The sequence below is a fragment of the Archocentrus centrarchus genome, chromosome 9 (genome assembly GCF_007364275.1).
Source record: "Archocentrus centrarchus isolate MPI-CPG fArcCen1 chromosome 9, fArcCen1, whole genome shotgun sequence".
NCBI classification, from domain to species: Eukaryota; Metazoa; Chordata; class Actinopteri; order Cichliformes; family Cichlidae; genus Archocentrus; species Archocentrus centrarchus.
Genome location: NC_044354.1, coordinates 21,035,063 through 21,056,352, shown reverse-complemented (window position 1 = coordinate 21,056,352; position 21,290 = coordinate 21,035,063). Strand labels below are relative to the sequence as shown.

At 39.5% G+C, this 21,290-nt stretch overlaps 1 protein-coding gene across 1 annotated transcript in view; it reads left to right on the top strand.

Annotated features, from left to right (window-relative positions):
• The window catches only part of LOC115785478 (piwi-like protein 1), a 49,277-nt gene that overhangs the window by 10,735 nt on the left and 17,252 nt on the right, over positions 1 to 21,290 (top strand). The window lies entirely within an intron of this gene.

The following is a 21,290-nucleotide window of genomic DNA, read 5'->3' as shown; positions in this document are numbered from 1 at the left end:
GGCTGTTTGGCCGAGAGTTGTACAGAAAGTATCAATGTTTTGTATACATTTTTTTTTTTTTTTCTTTTTTGGCAGTTTCAGTTCAACTCGTATATAGAAAATAGATTTTAAGCAGTATGGGAGGATGAGGATGAAGTGGGGAAGATTGGAGGAGGTGGACAGTTCCGTTTCACGCACGAAGACGGACATCTGCACAATCCTTTTGGGCAGCTTTGAAAATACATTGGCCTTCAATTCATTGTACATTCACTACATTAAGGTGTAGATATATATGTGTGTGTGTGTATGTATATATATATATATATATATATATATATTACAGTACTTGTATCCTGCGCCAACATAAAGTGGGACACTGAACAGGCATCACTGACAGATTGGCTTGGAAAAAAAAAAGTATTTCAGATCTTTTAGATTTTGGGTCAGAGGGATAGAGGGGGCAGCATAGAGGTAGCCTTGTGTCTCACTGTTTTCTACTGTGATGGTCAAACCTATAGCTCAGAAGTGTTGCATGTTACAAATTCACAGCGGTATGATGACAGACTTAATTTGCTGATTACACAGTAACTATTTCTTTAAAGTGACATTATAGTCGATTATGTTTTAAATTGGGAGCATTAGTGTGACAGTGAAATAAAAACAAAAGAAAAGTCATTTTCTCCACAGATAATTTTGCTGTGAGGGGACAATTTCCAAAAGGGATTTCCCGAGATTACAAAAATGTTTATTTTTGAGGGGTTTAACAATGGATGGTGAACATCAACACAGGAGACAGTTTTATGTAAGCTCTGATCCTATGGAAACAACAGTCACACAATACCCTGCATGTCACAAGTTGGGATTAACATCTGCAAACATATAATGAAGTAACAACATCAGTGAATAGTAGGCATGAAACTGCATGCTCTACTGGACAACGTACTACCCATTGTGCAATTATAAGGCAAATACATGGAGGTTGGATATACCAGGCATTGTCATTTAGGCTGATTTCACTGCAAAGACCCTGTAGTAGATACAGTATGTGCTTGTTGCCGACATGTCTCTGGGGAGGGAAATATTCCTGTATCACAGCTGTTGAAGTAGGGCAGAAGAGATGGAGTTAATCCTGCTGACTGGTCTGACTATACTGCACAGTATGTCAGCTACACTGTTAAAGTACTGCATGCTGTAGGTTCCACACTGAGCATTGTATGTATTCTGAAGGGGCCAGGAGGGAATGTACTGAAGTAAAGCATGCAAACCTTGCGTACGATTTATGACTGGCTGTTTTGAACTAGCTCAAGTAAAGAAACTCAAATTATTTTGCTCACGTCAGATTCAAAATGGACTCCAAGGTTTAACTGAGCCCTCGCTATTTGAATGACATTCTGGTTTCTGTATACAGCAACACTTTTGACCCAGGCTGTCTCTTAAGTGTCACCCTCGACCAAGTGGAAACTGGAAATTGCTGCAGGCCCTGCCCTTCCTTTCTACTGCTAAATTTCATCAGCCAGAGAACTGGAGGTAAGATGCTCATTACTACATCGTCCGACACCATGAGGTCTTGGGACCGTAATATGAAATGTGTTTTTGAAAGTATGTAGTTGATACTGTTTGACAAAATACAAATATTCTAGTGTACAAGAGATGTACAAGAATAAAGCATTTGCTAAGCTCACAAATGCCATCTGTCCACTGTATGATATTTGGATTTTCTTTTTTTTAAAAAAAACACTACAAGGATGCGGCCGACACTCTCCAAGTATGTCAAGGAATTGTTTTACAGTGCCAAGTCTTTGCAATAGTTTCTTCCCTTTGGAGAGCAGTCCCTTTTTCTTTTTGGAGGAGTACATGTCCTTTAGGGCCCTGATGGGACTGCAGGGCCAGAGCCAGCAATGTGTGGACGCACTGTGGAAGAGGCTGCTCTTCTGGGGGAACCCGATTTTTCCAACGGGACCTAATGGGAGACCCGTAAGGGACAGTTGAGGGTGTTAAAAAGCCAACTGTCTCTATCACTACTCCCCCTCCTTCTCTTAAGTCCTTTCTGTCTCAGCTGGGCCAGCATAGCCCTGAGGTCTACCTCCCTCCCTCCCTGGATGTTGACCTGTGCACTCAGGTATGTTTACACCCCCACCCCCCCTCTGTTAGGTAGAAACAGTGTCTGTGTGTGTGTGTATATATATATATATATATTTTTTATTTTTTTTTTTTTTTTTTAAATCTTGTGGTTCAAATTTTTATCACCAGATGGCAGCAGAGGCTTTGGTATGTCATTCAATCCACTCTAAAATACTGGTGTTGTGGGCCAAAGAAAATGCTTTTGTCTAAAAACTGAGACACAGAGATGAATTATACCAAACAGAACACCTGGTTTTATTAATTTTTCACACCTGTCTTAACAATCAGGTCATTCCATCTCTCTTGAAAGATCCCCCTTCATTGTGTTTTAAATGTGGGTTAGTCTGAGTTTGTTATATTAAGTTAATAACTGTTAAATTTACAATGCTGAATTTGTTCGTTTGCAGTGTTAGCACTGTTGAGTTGTGGCAGGAGGATTTAACAAAAAAAAAAGACTTGTTTTGACAACAGAAATTCCACATTAAATCCACTTTAAGTAGATTTCTTTTTACAGAGGCACGGTGGTTATTGAGAAACAAAAATTGCATTTTTAGTGTCTTTCGTGAACACAAGGAATTATTACTTCTGATTTGGGCATCTGACAATTGTTATTTGACAGAATTAAAAAACTGTGAACTGAGCCTGAAAGTAATTTTATACTTTTTAAAAGTGCAATCTACATATTTTGCTTTTAATTCATTAATTTTACACTTTTGCTACATTGTAAGTAAAAGAGCTGATAACTTTTTAGACAGTAAAAAGTTTAGTGCAATAAATTCATAACTTGAGAATAAACAAACCACTGCAAAGTGTTACAGTAACTATCAGAAATCAGAAAACACTGATGTCATTAGTTTTAAAAGCTACTTCTGTGTCCATCAACACTTACAGCGTTTCTCAATCGCCAAAACACTAAACCCCATTCCCTAAAGCAAATTCACAGAAGCCTAAATGAATTTCTCGAATCACACACTATTTTTGCCAAACCACGAACACAGTTCAGGCACTTGGACACATCCGGAGCAACTCAATCACTCTCTTTTGCACAACAGCAAACACATTCTCAGTCACTAAACACACTTCACACATGTGTTGCTGAACCTTAAACAGTCTCAGTCATTTCACACGCGTGTTGAAAAATCATTGACAATGGCAGGAGAATCAGAACAAAACTCCAACATTGCTGTCAGCTGTTACACACAGCAACTCCCAATTGAACACACATTTGTCAAATGAAGTGTCCAGACCAGCTGGGCAGGATAAAAGTCAGTTTATTGTGCAGGTGGCGCATGTGCATCTATAATGGACAGACACCTACCACCACCGACTGGTAGCCTTTCGATTCTATAAAGAATACATGAAATGTGGAAAAAATTACATGAAGTAGTGTATATCACTGCAGATATTTCTGTATATACTGTATAGCAACATTACCTGTTCTCCTTTTGAAAAACTCTAACAATGGATGCAACAGTGTTTCTGTTTAGAACAGGTTGGACTCTTTGTCCAGCCTCTCTAAGTAAAAGGCCATGATTTACGACATGCTCAATCACAGTTGCCCGAATTTCATCTGTAACTTGAGCCCTTCCAGCTATACCTCCACCTCGCACACGGACTCCTCTTCCTCTGACCCCTCTACCTCTTACTCTCACTCTACCTCTCATCTGCCTTAGACCTCGTCGATGGTCCATGCTTGCAAAGAACAACACAGGCCTGCAGACTGATTGCAAACTGAAAAATTCTGTGAAGAAGTGTCAAACAGGTGCTTTCAGTGATTTCATACTGATCAGGGAGTTTCTAAGAGCTCGGAGCATATGGTTTCTGTTCTGTAACCACAGCTAAAACAATGGAGTTTAGACTTCTTGAATGACATCTGCATTAACTATTTTGCAAAAGGGTGGGAAAACTGTGTCAATCCAATGAGAATGGGTTAACACATTTACAAGAGGTGTCTTTTGCTCTGCTGAGATGGTGATGATGAAGACTGAGAGGTTCCCAGTTTCTTCAAACAGGTCAAAGCAATCAATAAAAACTGTAAATCATAATCCTTCTCCTCGCATACAAGGTCTTGAATAATCAGGCCCCAGCTTATCTTAAAGACCGTATAGTACTGTATCACCCCAATAGAGCACTTCGCTCTCAGACTGCTGGCTTACTTGTGATTCCTAGGATAATTAGGAGTAGAATGGGAGGCAGAGCCTTCAGGTTTCAGGCCCCTCTTCTGTGGAACCAGCTCCCAATTTGGAATCGGGAGACAGATACCCTCTCTATTTTTAAGCTTAGGATTAAAACTTTCCTTTTTGATCAAGCTTATAGTTAGGGCTGGATCAGGTGACCCTGAACCATCCCTTAGTTATGTTGCTATGGGCCCAGGCTGCTGGGGGGTTCCCATAATGCAGTGTTTCTTTTCATTCACCTTATTTACTCTGTTTATACACCACTCTGTATTTAATCTTTAGTTATTATAAATCTCTATCTCTCTTCCACAGCATGTCTTTTGTTCTGTCTCCCTCCCGTCAGCCTCAACCAATCGCAGCAGATGACTGCCCCTCCCTGAGCCTGGTTCTACTGGAGGTTTCTTCCTGTTCAAAGGGAGTTTTTCCTTCCCACTGTCACCAAGTGCTGCTCATAGGGGGTCGTTTTGGCTGTTGGGTTTTCACTGTATTATTGTAGGGTCTTTACCCACAATACAAAGCGCCTTGAGGCGACTGTTTGTTGTGATTTGGTGCTGTACAAATAGAATTGAATTGAACTGAAATGAATTGAATTGAATTGAATTGAACTGAATTGAGTTCAATTCAGTTTAATTCAATTCAGTTCAACTGAATTGAATTTTAAAGAAGGAAAAGGTTTAGAGCTTTTCTTTATCTAAACATTTATTTTTGAATGCATATTAAATAAAGCCAAAAGCTTCCAGGCTTGTTTGACAGTGTGTAGAACAAACCTAATGACATGAACACCCAGAAAGTTTAAAAGTCAACCCAACACATCCAAACTTTCATTTAGTTGTTTTTTCCAAGGCTGGCAAAAACCGAAGCTGACTGAACAACTGTGTGGCTATCACAATAAACATAGCATCTTTTCTCAGTATATTTTAGTTTATGAATTGATTTCTTGTGTCTTCCACTGAACTACTGAGCAACTGAAACAGTCACACCAATGTTAACATCTAAACCCGATGAGAATGTGTCCCCACAGACCTGAGTGTTTTTATCTAGCTTTCCCCTGACACGTAGTGGACACTGAGAGAAGATATGTGGTATATGAGGAATATGTTTGAAAAGAAAACAAAAGAATTAAATAAGGTGTGCAGTGTTCAGAAAATGCACAAAACAATTTTTGTGGAGGCACTTCATAGGATCAGTAAAATACTGTGATAAACAGCTATAAATCAAATGAGTTCATGAAGCGATGAGGCCATGAGTTAGTTCTTCCTATATCCTCTCATCCTGCTGTACATACTGACAGAAAACACTTTTGTTTAGTTTGCAATTATTTATTCGTATAAAGATGAACAAAAATAACAATAATATAATTCAATAGCATGACTTTATAAACAAAAAAAGTTCAGTTAAAAAAGAAAACTTAACAAGTAAAAAATTCAACAGTTCATAAAAATTAACAAATACAAGGTAAAAAAGCTAAACTAAATTGAATAAAGTTTAAACATTCAGTTAAGAAATGGATAGAGGATAGAAGTGGATAGAGGTGAATGGGGACAGGTCTGCAGGGGTCTGAGGGGGGAAATAATGGGCAGGAGCAGCAGGGAGAGAAGGAGCAGCAGAAAATTATACATCAAGCAGACTAAGGGATCAGACAGAAGTGACAGCACTGCAGTGGCAATGGTTTAAAGGGGTCGAATGGCTCCTGGTTCAAATGCAGACACTGCAACACAAACAAGAATGCAGTGAGTCTTCTGAGATTTTTAAAACCACCTTCAAGACAAGATGTTGATTCTTAAACCCGCAGTGAGCAACATTTAATGGATATATTGAATAAATTGATATGAAATCAGAACGAGGTCAGTTCTTCAGGATATGAGGAGGTTCTGTACGTCAGTTGGATTGTTTTGGAGGAAGTTGTTTTGTCATGGCATTTCCCATGAAAAAGTCACTGTGATTCACAGAAATCTCCTCTTACCTGAGCTGCAGGTGGAGCTGCGGCTTCCCCTCCTCTTTTTGCCCTGAAAACAAACACATTAGACTTTTCATGAGCTGATACAAGTTGTGCAGTGACAGTGTTTCATCAGCTTCAGTGCAGTGATGTGGACATTTATGACTTGTATGTTTTCACTTTGGACTTACGTAGTTAACTTTGGCAGACCAGTTTGGGTATTTTTGGGCATGGAGCCTTCTCTCTTGATCCGCCTGCTCGTAATACTTTGCCTGCTGGTCCGACGACAGCGATTTCCACTGTGGACAGAAGAACACACTGTCAGCATCCACACTGCTACTACACATAACTACAGGACAGCTGGTACACAGGCACAAACATGAGCATAAAACATTAACAGATGCATGCACTTACCCTCTCTCCCATGACTGCATTAAGGGTGGCATTCCCACTGATCTTCATTTCTGCTTTAACCTTTGCCCTCTGCTCCTTCAGAAAGATCATGAATGCGTTTGGTGGCTTCTTGATGTGCTGCTCTTCCTGCTCGTCCTGACGCTTCCTCTTTCTATAGGAATAACACAGAGTAAGAGCACACGTTACCACTGTGTACAACTCTGAGGAATGGATTTTAAAAACACGAGTGAAGCTGTATAGCTGAATCAAAGCTCCATGAAAGAAGGCTGAATACATTCATGCAGGCATCTGCAGATAAATGACAGATAGCTGCAGATCGTGATCCAGTCCCACTCAATAAAGTCTAAAAGCAGCAGAGCAAACTTACTTTGGAGTGGGTGTGTTGACTGCAGGACAGGGTGGAGTGAAGTCGCACACCAACACACCGTTCCTACACAGACACAGAGAGACGGGTATGAGATAACAGATGTTCAGCAGCTGTGTTCACTTATGTGTTTGTGTCTTTTACTTACAATACTGTGACAGGACGCAGGTAGGGCAACATGCTGTCTGGAATCTGCAGTATGTTGTTATTCTGGAAACATTAAAACCACAGAACAGGTGATCACACAAGATGCAATAGTATCATCTATCCGCTAGATGGCAGTATTTACCCCCTCTTTTAGATGTAAATACTGACTCTGAACATGTGACATCTGTGAGATGAAAACACATGTGGGGGGCTGAAATATGCAGGTGAATAATCACAATGTGCCTGAATGTTTCTGCTGAGGCTCACAAAGGTCAGTAATATGAGGGAGAACAGGAGCTTACTGGGTTTGCAGGAGCAGCAGGGAGAGAAGGAGCAGCAGGGAGAACAGGAGCAGCAGGAGGAGCAGTGGCTGCTGTGGGAATGCTGCTCACAGGCCAATGATAGAGCAGGTTCTGTGGAGGGATGGAGAAAGTTCAAAATCCGCAATACTGACACTTAGTACAGCCTTTCAAAGACCACATGATGAGCACCATAGAAACATACAGTATGTGTAGAGAGACTGAACCCTTGGTAATCTAATCGTCACCAGATGCAGAGAAGATTACATGAACAACACAGAGCACAGTGATCAATGGGAGGAGAACATCTTCATGTAACTAGATTCATCCATAGTTTTTATTGTTCTTGACAGCTTCACTTTGCTCTCCTCAATTATTACTTTTGAATTATGACTCAGTGGCAGTGATTACATTTACTGATCAGCAAAGCATCACACCACAGTTATACACGGCTAAAATACAAGGAAGGTGACAGCAGACATTTTTCCTTCGGCCTGAAGCATCCAACAGTTTTAAGTACCTTTATCAATAAAAGTCTAATGACACTGGTCACCACCTCTGCATGTCTTACCTGTTCCTGGCTACCTATCACCGGCTGACTATAGAGGTGAGCTGGCACTGTGGTGGGGGGAGCAGTCATTGGGGGAAATTGTTGCACAATTGCAGGAGGACTCTCTGCAGCTGGCTGAGGGGAGGCGGGTGGCACAGCAGGCAAAGCAGGTGGAGGTGAAGGATCGGCCGTTTCACCACACAGGTCATTTATGACACTCTCAAGTATAAAATTAATCTTTTCCAACTCCAGTTCCTCAATGGCACTGTCTGCTGCTGGCTGAGGGGAGGCGGGTGGCTCAGCAGGCAAACCAGGTGGAGGTGAAGGATCGGCTGTTTCACCACACAGGTCATTTAAGGCACAATTGAACATAGAATCCAGCTCTTCCCAGTCCAATCCCTCAATGGCACTTTTGAGCTCTTGTCTTATGGATTTCATCTCAATCATGTGCTGTGTGTCTGAACAAAAGAATGAAAAACTGTCTGAGATCCTGTGGCACACATTCATAGGAGGTTTTGATCCTCTTAGAATGGGACCAACATCTTAAACATCCTACAGAGTTAAACTATGGCCAAGAATTTTGTGGAAACAAGCTACAACTTACCAGTTAAATCAGTTAGTTTTAGAGTATTAAGCAAAAACTTTTATTTGAGATTTAACTTTATATAAAGAAGTAAAATACCTGTAAAAGTGTTGTATTTATGAATTAAGTGAAACCAAGCTATAGTTCTTACTCTGTACTTTGTAACACAATCAGAGTCAAGTATAATGCACTGTGACACATGCCGTTACCCAGGTATACATAATATAGTGATTTGTTTTCAGTTTGTTTTTTACATATATGTATGTTCAGTTCAGTTGTTTTAGATATACATAGTCACCCCTCTTTTTTTATATATATAATCTTTATTAATTTAATAATACCAACAAGGTACATGAGTATCTGTATTTTGATTTGATTCAAAAAATTCCTTTCTTTTTAGTTCAGCTTCAGCTCAACCAGTTCACAACATTAATACAAATACTGACATCTATGATTTGGTAACTGATTAAACTGAACTAGATTGCAGAGGGAAATATAGTACATTTATTTAACAGCTGTAGTAACAAGTTACTCTGAAGATTAAAGTTTGACAGGCATTCCTGTGACAAACTAATACTGTTTTGATGCATTGTTAGAAATTAAATCATCCCAAAAGTTCATTAATTTGTACCAACAGTGTACCGTGTGACAGAAGCTGCTCCTTTACGTATATTTTTTCCTGATAATACTGGTGCACATTCTGTTCTTTTGACAATTTGTGTTCAAGGGTTGTGTTCAACAGCCAACGACAAGATTTAGAGAAAATATTTATGTAGAAACTCAAATTGTGGATGAAGAATTCCACTGTATAAACCTAAATTACCTTAAAACTGCCTATATAAGTACTTACCAATGATGTTCAGAGGTGCTTCTGGTCTATATTGTAAAATGTTTTTACAAAACTGCTTGGAAAGCCTCGAGCTCTGGAGAGTACGTCTTCACACGCTGAATTTCATAGGTGACGTGAATCTCTCTTTAGTTGCTATAGAATGTTGCAGAGTGGTTACATGGTAACATCACTTCTGAACATTTCATTCCACTCCAGTCTGTTTCCAGCATCTCCTCATCCACAGTCTTCATCATGGCTGGATCAACCTCCTCAGGGGCCCCAGGGCAGTTGGTGGGCCTCCTGAGTCTACAGTACATATCAAAATCCTTAAAGAAACCAAATTATATATATTATAATATAATATATATATTATCTATATATAATATTTAAAAAAGAAAAAAAAACCAAACCAAATTATAAGCACAGAAACAAAAAAGTCCTCAGAAATTGGCAATAAAGTTTGAAATAGTACTGTTTCTGTGCACAGACATATAAAAGTAGAGGCTGCATTGCAGGTCAGCGCCATATTGGATGTGGCAGATCTGCGCCGTAAAGTAATGCAAATAAATGGACTGAACTTCATAAAGCACCTTTCTACAAAGTTCTTTATGTTAATGTGTCTTTTTCACATATTCATTAAAACATATTGGAAAACTGATAGGCACCAAAAATAATAATAACTTTCTCTGATAATTATAAATTTTAAATACTTCATGTATGTTTAGGGTACAGGCATCAAACCTGCATGTTCTGTTTTTGAGTGTTTACAACACTGTTACTGTGCTATAGATGGATAGATAAATAAATAGAGGTCTATAATAATAGAAAAATAATAGAAATAACATTTGCAGGTTTGTTAACTTGATTAAAAGCTGTTCATTTTTTAGGTATTATTAATGGCAATCTTTAAGAAAAAAATGAACAAAGTTTGCAAATTAAAATTAGACTGCAGCAGACACTTCATTCATGAGACTACAGTAAAATTATAGCTCCATGTTTTATTGCATACAATAAAATTGATAGGGTTAAAAAGGTAAAACAAAAAAAGAGCTATTTCCAACTTTTGTAAAGTGCTTTATAAATTAAATGTAGAAATATTATTATGATTACATCAGTCAGTCTTTATTGGTATTGCACCAAATCACAAGAAAGAAATCAAGGACTCTTTCTCAGTTTGCCCTGATGCTGACTGGCATATAAAATGCTCAGCTGATCACCTTTACTGCGCCCTCAGGAGGGATCATCACCCTCCTTTGTTTTTTTAGTGATCAAATGACGTGGGGACATGATAGGAAAATTTAGATACATATTAATCTTTTATGTTAATTCAATTCAATTCAATTTTATTTATATAGTGCCAAATCACAACAAACACTCTGAGAAAGGATTTTTCTAATTTTAGAAATATTGTGCAAATGCAAAAAAAGCCGTCCTACATATTTGTTTAATATGTGCATTGAAGGACAAATCCTGGTCAAAAATGACTCCAAGATTTCTCTCAGTGTTACTGGAGGCCAAAGTAATGCCATCCAGCTGGTTTGACACCATGTTTCTAAGATTTGTGGGGCCGAGTACAAGAATTTCACTTTTATCTGAATTTAGAAGCAGGAAATGATCTCCTCCATCTCCACAGTGACACCTGCTGGCAAATTTTGGTTATCACCACATCTCTATGATGCTGTTTAATGAAACATTGACAGAGACACGCTCCGTACAAGGCCAAATAAAGCTACTGATTATACCTGACTATCAATAATTATGATCAACACATGTTTTGGAGAAACAAGGAGACTATTAAAGACAGCAAGCTGTGACAGTTTTTGCTCTGTTAACATTTGTGAGCCTGTTACAATTGCTTAGTAATTCACTGTAACATCCAATAAACCAATTTATAAAATAAACAAATGTGTGAAAATATGCTGTGTTTATTGTGATAACCACAGACGGCTCTTTGGGCTCAGTCGGCTTCATTTTTGCAAGTCTTGGAAACAAATAGAAAAGTTTGGTGTCTCTAAGATGAGTTTCTATTTAGCGTTACAACGCAATGTCCACTGGCAATATACATTCATAAGTGCACTCTCCCTTTCCCAGAATTGAAGAAAAACCACTTGTGGGTGGCAGGAGCGCCCTCTTCACGCAACATGTGCAAGTCCCTGGCCAGCGGGATGGCAGTGTCACCCTCTGTGCAGCCTTTGGTAACTGGAGGGGGGTGTCCTCCACCGTCATGCTAACCTGGGGCCACACAACACGGGACATCTCCTCACATTCCTGGGAGGTCTACAGGAGCGCTTGGCTAAGACATATGGCTGCAGATCTGATGATACAATTGCAAAATCATTCATTAATCTGCGACCTCACCGAGTGCCCAGTAAATTAATGAGCACCCTTATACTCAAGCATGGCGTTCATTATGGACAAACTGTGATGCAGAGAACAGTATGCAAGTATGCCCCCCCTATGCCCCTGCCTCTCACTGAGGACAACTCTGGAGTGGTAATCGCTGTGTACTCTGCCAATCAGAATTCTCCGTGTGATAGGAACAAAATTTATTTTTCAAGGAGAGTATGCTTGTTTTTTTTTGTTTTTTTTTTACATTTAGTAGCATTCACAACATAAATACAAGGTTCTTATGACCTTTCATTAAATGCCATTTACCATTAGTTGTTATTACATAGCGAATTAACAAGAAGGCAGTAACTAACAATAAACGGCTGGTGTAACAGAGCTCATTCCCACATTTTAGGTGCTAAAATGTTTTGCAGAATTCTTATTTTACTATCTTCTTATTTACTTTTCAACTAAAGATATCTGTTTTCACTTAATGAAGCTGCTATGAATAAACTACAGGAACATAGAATTTTAGACCTGACATTGACTAACTTCCACTTCAGTGTAAGGTGACAACATTTCCCAACAATGACTATCAAAGGCAGGGCCGTTCTTCTCACACAAAATGATACATTTGCATTTTGGGACAAATGGGACAGATCTACATCACATTCACCTTCCTTCCTCTTACACATAAATAGATATTTACTGATACAACTGGGTTACAGAGAAACTACCAACCCAGGGTGGCTGTAGCTCAGTAGGTAGAGCAGGTCACCTACTGATCGGAAGGTCAGCGGTTCGAATCCTGGCTACTCCAGGCTACATGCCAATGTATCCTTGGGCAAGGTACTTAACCCTAAGTTGCTCTCCGACCATTCTGTCGGAGTGTGAATGCTAGTTAATTAAAAAAAAAGCACTTAGCTTAATTAATGATGGAAGTGCTTGTATGAATGGGAGTGCATGGGTGAATGCAAACAGGTTGTATAAGCGCTTTGAGTGCTCTGATTGAGTAGAAAAGCACTATATAAGCACTAGTCCATTTACCATATTCCTTTTCTGTAATCAGGAGCTAAAAGGCTCCTTTAAATGGCACGTTGGGAAGACACACGACAAAAGATCACATTTGTACAAAGTTGCATTTCTATATACATGTGTCAACACACAGCAATTTACACCCCAGGAAAAAAAGAAAAAGCAGTGTGCGATTTGAAAGCTAGACTATGTAACTTTTGAGAGAAAACTATTTCTTTGATTACAAATCAAATAAAGCAAAAACACCGCACTGCTCAGAGTCAGGCTTCTGCCTTGGCATTTTAGCTAAACACTAGTGCAGATGTTTAGCACTGTACCTTAAGTGCCAGCTGCAGCTGCAGTGGTTGCTGCACAGCAAAAGTTGCATAGTCTCACTTGAAATTAACAACCATTTGTTGGTCATCAACTAGCTAATCTTTGTTTACAGAATTAGGACTGATTTGAAAACCAGATCACAAATGAGAAAAAAAGCAAAAAAGGGTCCAAAATTTGGCTATAGCAAAAAAAAAAAAAAAAAAAAAAAAAAAAAAAAGCAATAATAATAATAATTTAAAAAGCCACAACTTGAAGCTTGTTTTAATTTTTGGGTTTTTTTGTTTGTGTGTGTGTGTGTGTGTAGTTTTGCATAGAATTGGTAGATTTTCTGCATTTCCTTTTAGTATAGCAAATATTAATTTTCCACAATTGAGGGTTATTGTGCAACAATGGCCTTTTAGCTTACCATGACTTACAGCAGGAGACTTGCTTTAGGAGACGGACATTGTCATGTACAACACTCAGAGAAACAACTGAAGATACCACACTTTTGTTTTTTTTGTCTAATGCATTGGCTAGGGTTGCTATGTCCTACCAACAAACAGCATCAAGTGTTTTGGTGACACAGAGAGGTTTCCTAAAACTACCTACAGGAATGTCATACAAAGTATACATGTTGCATACCAGAAACTAAGGGTACCCATGACATCTGCATTAGACGAGGGGAGCGTAATCTTGGTATCCTCAGTTGCTCACTTACGTGACGGAAACAGAGCCTTTAAGGTGTGAAATGAACACTCTTCTTCTGTTTTGCCAAGCAGGTGAGGAAAAGAAATAAAAAAAATATATGGTGATGGCATTTCAATAGTTTGCACTATGACAATGGCAAATTAGAACACAAGGAAGGAAACATCTAATGACAACTATTAATATTTTAACAATTGCATTATACAAAAATAACATCACATATTTACATTTAGTAAAGAGATACTTCTGAAATGCTCCTCTGATGGCAACATAGGCGAAGTGACCTTTGTGCTACTTTAGAGAAAGCAATTTACAAAACAAGGCGTTCAGTAGCAGATACAAAAGTTGAACTACACTAGACTCATCTTTATATAAAATGATCAAGAATTCATGCATCTGGACTATATAACATGCTGGGCTACACACTACATAGTTCATCTTTCAGTACAACAAAACTATTTACTCTATTAGAAATGAATTGAGATCAAACACAGAATATATTCATAAAGCATCTGTTAGAATGCTGAATACACATGTGCAAAAAAGTGTTAACTGATCTTTTCCAAGACAAGACATGACAAGTAAAAATTCACAGGAGCTTCTTGCCCTTTAATTTTACTCTCATTGAGAATGCTTTATGAATACAATATATCCATGTATTATACAGTGTAGAACTCCCACCCCCACCCACAGCAGTAAACATGAAATAAAATACCTCTGTCATGTTTTAGTCTTAAAATTTCATTTTTTTTTATAGATCTTAGACATCTATTTATTTACAGTGTAATGCTATAAAGTCAGAAATCCCTTTGATCAATGTAACACACACACATACACACACACACGCACATGCACAGACACAAAACTAAAGGAGATAGAGGGAACTGAAAAAAAAAGGATGACAGAGGGCTAGTACTGCGAAGGAGCATGTACCCTTTTGGTCTTTATCCGTGCTGGAGTGTCCTGGGGGTACCGAGATGGTGAGTCAGTGAGAAAAACCTCCACATCATCAGGCACTTCTTCTAGCAGGGGAAGGGAAGAAGAGACACAAGGGGCCACGTGAACCGTTCCAAACCCCCCCCCCCCCCCCCCCCCGAAACCTAATCAGCCCACCTGCCACTCAACTCCTACCATAGTGTTAATCACTCATACCATTCCTTTGAATATTAAATTAAATAATTATCATTTTTTATATAAAAGTGTTTTTTTTTATTTAATTCTTTCTTTTTTGGCATGTATAATTATGAATTTGTCTCAGGCTGCCTTTTAATGTTCCCATGTTACTTTTATATTGAGAAACAAGTCTTAAGTGTGCCCTAGAAGCTACATCTGTAGTATTTTTGAAAGGCTGAAGCTCAAAGCTGCATGTCCCGTGTTAAAATTCATCATCCTCAGAGTTGATAATCCATTGAATGAGAATAAAGGCACATCATTGTTCTTGTGTTGCAGTTTTAGGCTTGTTAATGCTCTACTATTATATTTCTGATACATCTGATATTATTTCATTCAAAAATATGCATCTTTAGCTGTTCTAAACAATATCTTTGTCCTCTGACTGCCAGAGAATCATCCCATATGAGACAACATCTTGGTAATCATATATGTTCTTTCACAAAGAAACATGGTATTTTGAACTATCAAACAATAAATGTAATATAGGGTATTATTTGATCATGTGCATAGCTGTGTATCAGGGAGAAATCTGATCACCAACCCCTAATGAACCACCTTCAGCTATAAGACAAAGAACATAAAAAGTTTGGCCAAGAGCTCAATGTCTGGCCTCAGTCCAGGATTATATACAGCAGAAGCAACAGAGACAGCCTAAATCTAACAAACTGGTGCTGTAGACAAAAGGTGGTCTACTAGACTACAGCATGTTCTATAAATTTCTATAAAGCTTATTCATGGCATGTTTTTCTGAAAGCACGTTCACTTTAAGTGCCCCAAATCCATTAGCTGACTTCTCTTCCATAACCTTCATATTACTTTGTCTACCAATGAGGTCATGCAAATTCTGTGTACTTACATAGTAAAAGCCATCTTCATCTATTTCACCAAAAACTGTCATGACATCACCGACACAGAAAGTCAGTTCAGCCTGTCAAAGAAGAAAACGCATTAAGACTGTGTTTAACCTGCCATAGTCCTTCACAGCAAAAAAACACTCTCCAAAACATCCAGTTCTAGGGCAGAGTCATGAGTTTCAAATGTTTTTGCTTCCTTCTCCAAATCACTGTGATGCATCTTAAACACGAGTGTCAATTCAGTCTCAGCAGACAGACTGTTGCAACTGTAAATGCATCAAATATTGTAACTTTGAAGACAGGATTGCAACACATCTGGGCACATCTCTTTGATGGGATTCTAGAGAACACATGAACCAAACAGAATGTATGTGCACAATATGTAGGAGAGAGGTCGACACAAAAGACCAAACCAAGGAGGGGAGATGCTGGCTCAGGCAATGCATGATCACCATGGACAGAGGGCCGTGGCCTGTCATCCCAGGCCCACCTCCTCCTTTGCACTCCAACAAACGGGGGGAGGAAACACACACAGAGCAGACAATAACGTACCCTCCAAACCCTCACTCACCTCCTCATTCAGTCTGTTGCCTTCGTACTGTGTCGGTGGCAGTGCCAATAGAAAGGTAAGAATAAGTGAAATGGGGGGAATGGCCAAAAAAAAAATTTTTTTAAATGACAGCACGACAAAGTACTTTGAATCCGGTGGCTAACACAGTGCTAACTGTAACTCCTCATTTAACCTCACCTGTGCACATATTATCCTTCATCCAATATAAAGGAATCATTCTACATTGTCTTGTCAAGAGTTAAACAAGGAGATTAAATACAACTTCATCTGTCTGTTAAATAAGAAGGGACCACCAGGCAAGCAGCAGGCACCAGGGCTGAAAACTTGATCCAGTGCACAAGTGCAAAAAAACTGCAGTTCCTTGAATGGTCACTTGACAGTGGCTTCAAAACATGATCTCCCAATAATCCCAAGTAAAAAAAAATTAAAAGAAATTGGTTGAAGACTACGGCATGACTGAAATTTTTGCAACTATTTGCGACACTGCACAATGAACTTGCAATCTTGTTGCCATTTAAAGGGCTGCTTCAAAGACAGGGAACAGGCCTGCGGCCACTTGCAGTCAGCTGACATCTTCAAAGCAACTTTGGTACTTCAAATGGTGATAAAATGACAACAAGACTGAATCTGTCTGCTATCAATTTGCAACTGATGAGATGCATGTGTGAAAAAAGAGCCAGAGGTCTAATGCAATAATTGCAGTTTTTGTTTGGTTTCCGTTTTTACTTGGGGAAAAAAAAAAAAAAAAAAAAAAAGCCATTCTTCTGTTGCTCACCGGGGTTCTTCATTCACACATCTCTGCTTGCTGGCGTGTCAGTTACCAAACATCACACAACACAACACAGGCAGGAAACGTGTCAAGCAGTTTTTTTGTTTTTTGTTTTTTTTGTCCACTCCCATCCATTGGTTAGTACCAATGGATGGGAGTGGACATCGCTGAGGGGGGGTGCCAATGTGAACCGGCCTCCTCCCTGAATGGTCCAGACGATCAGCGCTTCCATGTGACGGCGAGTTCCCAATGATCTTAAGAGTGAGAAACAACAGAGAAGAAGTTAGAAGTGCAATCCACCTCCAATATGAAGGCAACATTTAAAAGAAATCCAAAATCCTGTTAAAACAGCTAATAAAAAATAAACACATAAGAGCAAATGATGTGGTTTCCATTTGTCCTTAGGAAGGCAAAATAATAGTAAAAATAATAATGATAAAGAAACCCAACAAACCCATCAAAAAAAAAAAAGTAAATCAAATCAACCCCTATGTCTGCAACAATGAGGGAACAGTTTACCCTGCCCGGGATAGGGTTACCGGGGCCCCACCCTGGAGCCAGGCCTGAGGAGGGAGCTCGAGGGAGAGCGTCTGGTGGCCGGGCATTAGCCCATGGTGCCTGGCCAGGTGCAGCCCGAAGAGGTTACATAAGAGCAAATGATGTGGTTTCCATTTGTCCTTAGGAAGGCAAAATAATAGGAAAAATAATAATAATGATAAAGAAACCCAACAAACCATCAAAAAAAAAAAAAAAAAGTAAATCAAATCAATCCCCAACACAACAACATGGACTGAGGTTTAGGAGAGGTCGGATGTTAAACTAAAGTCCATTTGTTTGGCTCGTTTTGTTCTGTGCATGTCAGCTCCTTGATGAGAAAAGGAAGCAAATGATGGCACAAAAGAGAGAAGCGATGGTTCATCATGTCTTGTGTTTGCAAGACAAATGAAATAGACAAGGCAGAGATGAAGGGTATGATTTACAGTTTTTATTGATTGCTTTGACCTGTTTGAAGAAACTGGGAACCTCTCAGTCTTCATCATCACCATCTCAGCAGAGCAAAAGACACCTCTTGTAAATGTGTTAACCCATTCTCGTTGGATTGACACAGTTTTCCCACCCTTTTGCAAAATAGTTAACGCAGATGTCATTCAAGAAGTCCAAACTCCATTGTTTTAGCTGTGGTTACAGAACAGAAACCATATGCTCCGAGCTCTTAGAAACTCCCTGATCAGTATGAAATCACTGAAAGCACCTGTTTGACACTTCTTCACAGAATTTTTCAGTTTGCAATCAGTCTGCAGGCCTGTGTTGTTCTTTGCAAGCATGGACCATCAAGGAGGTCTAAGGCAGATGAGAGGTAGAGTGAGAGTAAGAGGTAGAGGGGTCAGAGGAAGAGGAGTCCGTGTGCGAGGTGGAGGTATAGCTGGAAGGGCTCAAGTTACAGATGAAATTCGGGCAACTGTGATTGAGCATGTCGTAAATCATGGCCTTTCACTTAGAGAGGCTGGACAAAGAGTCCAACCTGTTCTAAACAGAAACACTGTTGCATCCATTGTTAGAGTTTTTCAACAGGAGAACAGGTAATGTTGCTATACAGTATATACAGAAATATCTGCAGTGATATACAGTACTTCATGTAATTTTTTCCACATTTCATGTATTCTTTATAGAATCGAAAGGCTACCAGTCGGTGGTGGTAGAGGGAGAATTTTTAATGCCGAGCAGGAGGCAGCCGTTGTCAACATGGTTCTGGCAAATAATGACATTAGGCTGCGGGAAATCAGAGCAGCAGTGATTGCTGATCAGGGAGTATTTAGGAACATCCATACTGTGAGCGAGGCCACAATTGACCGCGTCCTCAGAAGGAACCATATGGCCATGAAACAGCTCTATAGAGTTCCATTTCAGAGGAACTCTGAAGCTGTGAAGGAGGCCAGATGCCAATATGTGGAGGTACCGTAAGGAAACACAACAGTACTATACTCTTATACCTTGTCATATCATGCAGTTACTGTAGAATGAACTGGAGTCACTTTGACGTAATTGTAATTTTGCCTTTTCATTCTTTAGCGAATAATGGAGCTTGAAGCTGAGGGGGCACATCATGTCTTCACTTATGTCGATGAAGCCGGTTTCAATCTTTGTAAAGTAAGGAGACGTGGAAGGAACCTCATTGGGCATTGGGCCACTATTACTGTTCCAGGGCAGAGGGGCGTCAACATAACTATGTGTGCTGCCATCTCCAATGATGGCGTCCTGTGCAATTACCCTACCATTGGCCCATACAACACCAAGCGTCTCATAGCATTCCTGAATGCCCTTCATGACATCCTGATCCTGCCTCAGTAGAGAGGCCTGTTGGGGCCTGGCATGCCACTGTTTGTGATTATCTGGGACAATGTGGCGTTCCACCACTCTCCTGTTGTGAATGAGTGGTTTGCAGTGCATCCTCGGATGATGGTACAATTCCTTCCTCCATACTCTCCATTTTTAAATCCCATAGAGGAATTCTTTAGTGCATGGAGATGGAAGGTATATGATCACCGTCCCTATGAACAGATGCCTTTGCTCAATGCAATGACTGCTGCTGCCCAAGATATAGATGCAGAGGCATGTCAAGGATGGATCAGGCATGCTAGACGATTTTTCCCTCGGTGCATTGCACGAGAGAATATTGACTGCGATGTGGATGAGGCCATGTGGCCCATTCTTCAAGAAAGAAGAGACTAGAAGAGACAGAAGTGTATCACTTGTGGCTATCTCTTATACTCTTATAGTATCGGCCTACTATAGATTTTTGTTCTTTACTGTAAAAGACTGTTTTTTTTATTTTCCTAATTTCTCACACAGTAATGGATTTTATTTTTATTTCCATGTATTCTCTGTTGGAATATTTCATTTGTCAGCCACAGTCTGAAAAAAAGAATGTAATCAATAAAATTTGCATCACAGCATATCTAATTCTGGATGCATTTTTTGCAAGAGGGCAAATTTGACTACAAACGGCACTGGCATGTAAGCTAAGTACAGTCATAGGTTACAATGACAAGCAACGGTGCACTGATTCACACATGGGTGCTGTATTTTGGATTTTGTTGCCTATTGTGTAATGATTGATTGGAGGTGCTCATACGCTTGTGTCATAGTTGAGTTGTTTGATGGCAAAATTTGCTTTTGTTTCATATTTTAAATGTTTTGGCACAGTTAGAGCCTTTTGCAAACAAAATGTGTCATTTTGACGACTGTGGCACTGTTTAGGCCTCTGCGTTAACTGTTTTGAAAATGTGGATTTTGAGTTGACGGCTGCGTCAAAACAATCAATAAAAACTGTAAATGAATTCCAACAGGCTAAAAGCCTCGACTTATTTTTTTTATGTGAAGCAATGAAAAGCAGGAGCTCTAGAGGGTGAGACATGGAGAGCAACACATGAAGCCAGCAGCTGGCAGAGAGAACGCAACTAACAGGCATGGATGTTTAGCCAGGCAAAGCCAGGAAGGGCCTGGTTATAGAGCATGTGAAAGATAGCAGTTATCTCCAGAGGTGGTAGAGCCCTCCCTTCCTATATCCTTATTTCTCCCCACCTTCCTCTGTCCTCCACGGGGCCACTGTAGACTGAAGGCATGCAGTTAAGTATGTACCTTAAGAGTGTTGTGAGAGTTGATACTGTGTCTGCGGCCCTCCTCCAGCTGCATCTCAGAGTAAAGATCTTCCTCGTCCTCCTCCAGTATGTCAGACAGGTCAGATCCTCGGCTGATCTCTGTGTAGTACTCCTCGCTGTGGCTGTAGTGGTGATGATGCTAAGAAAGATTATTTGGTAGAGATTCATATATTTTAAAAATTCTGTATTTATATCATTTTTAACAACATTTTTTTTGTGTTGCAATATGTGGCAACAGTGACCCTTTTCATCTTGATTATCTAACTAATTTTCAATATATTTATTTTTTAAAGTGTGCAGGCTGCATATTCTGCCCATTATTTCCAATCATGTGGTACTCAGAGTTTTGCAACTTGGTGAAAATTAATCTATGCCTACACCACATGTACTAACCTACAGAAAATTACATTTTATACTTAATGAGCTAACACTTTTTCTTCTTCGCTTAAGAACTTTTTAATTAAAAAAAAAAAGGAAGTACACTCACAGACCACTTAATT